Source organism: Saccopteryx leptura, chromosome X (assembly GCF_036850995.1).
Source record: "Saccopteryx leptura isolate mSacLep1 chromosome X, mSacLep1_pri_phased_curated, whole genome shotgun sequence".
Classification (NCBI taxonomy): Eukaryota; Metazoa; Chordata; class Mammalia; order Chiroptera; family Emballonuridae; genus Saccopteryx; species Saccopteryx leptura.
Window position 1 is genome coordinate 36433698 of NC_089516.1, and position 5173 is coordinate 36438870.

A 5173-nucleotide genomic window follows, 5' to 3' on the forward strand; every position below is an offset into this window, starting at 1 on the left:
GAATAAACAACTGAAGACTAGATGAACAGAAACTTACAACTAAATCGAACAACTAAAGATTTACAGAAGAAACTGCATCAAGACTGGTAGGAAGGGAGGAGATGCAAAAAGGGGCTGGCACTGCGTCCACATGCAGCATCTGAGAATCCAGAATAATATCCAAAGATACACCCTGAAGAGTATGGGATCTTAACTCCATGCTGGACTCCCCAGCCCATAGCACCAGGGCCAGGAAAAGGAGCCTACATAACATCTGGCTATAAAAATCAGAAGGGATTCCATCCACCAGGAAGAGATGGGAGTCTGCTAGCAACCCAGGTGCCCTTTTAAATGGCCAGCAGACAACCTTGTTCATAGTAACATACCCTAGGCTCCAATAGAGGGAGGGAAGCTTGGGAGTGGGCTAGAGTCCTATGAGGAGAGACTGGGTTGTGTGGCTTTAGGAAGAGAACTGAAGGGATGTCAGACAGTCACTGTACTGAGTTCCTCACCCACACTATGCAGATGCCATCTTTCTTGGGTCACACACTCTCATCCATATGTCATCAGCCTGGGGTAATGCACTATCCCCACACTCCCAACTCCTTGCCCTGCTAAGGATCTAGCTGCCTAAGCCTGTGGTGTAGAGGTCCAGGTGGACTCAAGGTGTCAGAAACTAAGCGGTGTGACTCTGGGGCAGGGGCCATCCCCCTCCATGTGAGGCTGACCTGCACTGCCCCTTCCATGGAAATTCCACTAGCCCCCCCCATTCCTGGGGCACCTAACCTATTGAGCTTAGGCTCTCAAAGAGGTCTGGGCAGGATCCAAGAGAGAGTTGTGTGGCTCTCAGGAAAGGGCCATTTTCCCCCGCATACCTGACTGGTGCCACTGTCCTTCTGCATAGCTTTCCCTTCACATGGCTCAATCTTGGCCTGTTAGGGACTGGTGAACTCTGTTGGCCTCACCCTGCTGATTCCCTGAGACTCCGCCCCACCAAAAAGGTCCGTAGGCACCTAGTGGTTGGCAAATGGCCTTCATGTATGTACCCTGGGACTTTTGCTGAGTAACCTCAGAACCAGCACTGGCACCAAATTTGAATGTTTCAATCTGGTGAACACCACTTGCCCCTCCCTGGTGACTCATGAGAACCTACATCATGCAACTTACATACCACCAGAGGCCCTTTCATTGACTGAACCTAACAGGCAGATGGCAGACAGATACAAGTGGAAGTGATTCTTTGGGTGCCTTGGGCATTTTGCTGACTTGTCTCTGGGCTCAGTGCTGGTGGAAGCCAGCCAGGATGCTCAACTTCACCCTTCCTATGCACACCCAGGCTCAGCTGAAGCAGCCACAAACTGTATAGCTTTGTGTTTACAAACAGGTAGCCTAGGGCCAGTTACAGGCAGTGTCTGACATTGACCTGCACTAGAATCCCCCACAAGAAGCCTCAGAACCAAGACACCAGATGGTGGGCTTCAAAAAACATCAGAGGACCCAATTAACTCCAAAAGTGGCACATCCAAAAAGAAATCTCAGCAGGCACCAGACTTTGCTGGGACAAATTCTGCTTCAATGTAGTTAGCATCTGCAGAGCAGGTTATACACTGTGTTTGGGGTCAATCCTCAGATGGGCCAACAGCAATCAAAACTCAACTAAAACAGAAGGAATCACATAACTCACACAAGGGACATTCCTGAAACACCTTGCTTGGGTGATCAGGAAGACTGAAATATTGAGTCCTGCAGGACACCAACCACATAAAACCATCATAAACAACTGGATGACATAGTCATTTATGACATATCTAACTAATACACAAACAAAAAAAAGGTAGCCAAATATGGGGAGACAGAGAAACAGACTCCAAATAAAAGAACAGGAGAACTGCCTAGGGAGAGAACTAAATGAAATGTAGGAATGCAATCTACCAGATACAGAGTTCAAAAACAATGGTTATAAGAATGCTTAAGGAACTTAGGGGAAGAATAAATGAACTCAGTGAGAACTTAAATGAAGAAATCATAGGCATGGAAAAGGACATAGAAACCATAAAAAAAAGAGCCAGTCAGAAATGAAGACAATGATATCTGAAAGGAAGAATACCGTAGAAGGAATCAACAGCAGGTTTGATGAAGCAGAGGATTAGATCAGTGATTTGGAACAGAATGTAGCAGAAGACACCTTTCACAGCAGGAAAAGTAAAAAGAATTTTTAAAAATGAGGATAGTTTGGATATTTCAAACAACGTGAAGAGTCATCACAACATCCACATCACAGAGGAAAGAGCAAGGGAGAGCGGGGGATAGAGAACCTATTTGAGGAAATAATGACTGGTAACTTCCCTAATCCTGTGAAGGAAAAAGACACACAAGTCCAGGAAGACAGAGAGTCCCAAACAAGATGACCACAAAGAGGTCCACACCAAGACACACCATAGTTAAAATGGCAAAGAGTAAAAAGGCAAAGAGAAAATCATAAAAGCAGGAAGAGGAAGTTATTTACCTACAGGGGGGCTCCCTTAAGACTGTCAGCTGATTTCTCCAAAGAAACATTTCAGGCCAGAAGGGATTGGCATGAAAGATTTAAAGTAATTAAAAGCAAGGACCTACAACCAAGACTATCATTTAAAATTGAAGGAAACAAAGAGCTTCCCAGACAAAAAAATGCTCAAGGGGTTTATTATCACCAAACCAGCATTACAAGAAATGTTAAACTAGCTTTTTAAAAGAAGAAATAAAAAAGAGGAAGATTATTATAAAGAAAAAATGGCAGTAAATATGTACTTATCAATACTCACTTTAAATATAAGTGGCTTAAATGTTCCAATCAAAATAGTATAGCTGAAATACAGTGTGTCCGTAAAGTCATGGTGCACTTTTGACCGGTCACAGGAAAGCAACAAAAGACTATAGAAATGTGAAATCTGCACCAAATAAAAGGAAAACCCTCCCAGTTTCTGTAGGATGATGTGGCAGCGTGTGCACATGCGCAGATGATGACGTAACACTCTGTATACAGCAGAGCAGCCCAAGGCCATGCCAGTCGAGATGTGGATGGTACAGAGGAAAGTTCAGTGTGTTCTGTGGCTCGCTAAATTCGAATCTGTGACCAAAGTGCAATGTGAATATCGGCGCGTTTATAACGAAGCGCCACCACATAGGAATAACATTACTCGGTGGGATAAGCAGTTGAAGGAAACCAGCAATTTGGTGGAGAAACCCCGTTCTGGTAGGCCATCAGTCAGTGACGAGTCTGTAGAGGCTATACGGGATAGCTACCTAAGGAGCCAAAAAAATCTGTGTGTGAGCCCACATCGAACTGCACTGAATAGGTATGAAACTGGGAGAGTTTTCCTTTTATTTGGTGCAGATTTCACATTTCTGTCGTCTTTTATTGCTTTCCTGTGACTGGTCAAAAGTGCACCATGACTTTACAGACACACTGTAGATAAAAAAACAAGACTCATACATAATCTGTCTACAAGAGACCCATCTCAGAAGGAAAGACACACACAAACAAAAAGTAAATGGATGAAAGATATTGAATGCAAATGGAAGTAAAGTAAAATCTGGAGTAGCAATACTTAGACAAAATAGAGTTTAAAACAAATGGTGTAATAAGAGACAAAGAAAGACACTACATAATCATAAAGTGAGCAAACAGGATATAACCTTTATAAACATTTACACACCCAATATGGGAGCTCCTACATATGTAAATCAAATCTTGATGGACATAAAGGAAAAAATCAACAGCAATACAGTAATAGTAGGGGATTTTAACACACTATTGACATCAGTGGGTAGATTTCCAGATAGACAATCAACAAGGAAACAGTGGCCTTAAATAGCACATTAGATCAGCTGAATTTAATTGATAACTTCAGAGCATTTCATCCCAAAGCAGCAGAATATACATTCTTTTCAAATACACATGGCACGAGGCTCCATTGGAGCAAAGATGGCCTGGGCACTGGGGATGGCTCCTTTGCCTCTGCCCCAGGCACTGGAGTGGCTCTGGTCACGACAGAGTGACGCCCCGGAGGGGCAGAGCGTCGCCCCTGGTGGGCGTGCTGGGTGGATCCCAGTTGGGCGCATGCGGGAGTCTGACTGTCTCTCCCCGTTTCCAGCTTCAGAAAAATACAAAAAAAAAAAAATACACATGGCACATTTTCTAGGATAGACCACATGCTAAGACACAAAAATAAGTCTCAATAAATAAATAAGTAAGTCTCAGTAAATTTAAGAAGATTGAAATCATATCAAGCCCCTTCTCAAAGCACAAAGTTCTGAAACTAGAAATCAATTACTAAGAGTAATGGTGGTATGAGATATACTCCTAATCTCTCCTCTTGAAATTTCAATAAATTGAACAACTATAATGCAGCAATGGAATCTCAGCTGGGCTCACAGGCATTCCTGAAAGATTCACACACTGAATGGACTAAGGGTAGGATGGAGTGAAAAGGGGGATGGAAGATAAAACACATTCATGATGGGCTTTAGAGAGGAGAGGAGACAAACTTGGAGTGACCGGGTCTTCTTTTTTCTCTTCTGGACTACAGGGAGGAGGGAAGCTCAGGATGTTTGGATTTTGTCTCAGGGATACAGACAGGGAAACTCGGAGTGACTGGGTCTCCTTCTGCCAGGAGGAGTAGTGAGATAGAGGGTCAGAGGGGAAAAAAAAACAGAACAGCCAGAGTGCAGGGTCATGGCCACAGTTCAGTGGTATGCCGCAGCCTGCACTTGACAGAAACAGTAAGAAAATTAAAGTGCAGCACCCAGCCTCCCAGATTCTGCCTCCCTCACCTTGCGGTATGAAGAGTGGCAGAGATAAATGCCACAGCTAACTCTCCAGTGCCACTCTCTCCCCTGAAAAACAGAAGTGCTCCATGTCTGGTCCCTGGGTCTGTTGAGATGTGGGGAGGAGTGCCAAAGGCCTGAGATCACCATTGTTAAAGCTGAAAAGCTGGAGCCATAAAGCTCTCACAACATGCTCTACCCACCAACCTGCTACCTACATCACTGTGAAAGCAACATCTCACTGGAGAACACCAGGAACTCCACAGAGTTAAAACTTGTAATACAGCGACACCTACTGGAAGAAACTTCTCAGAACAGAAATTTGTTTTTCCTTCCCCCTTTTCTCTTATTTTCTTTTCTCTTATTATTTGTTTTTTCTTTCTCCCTT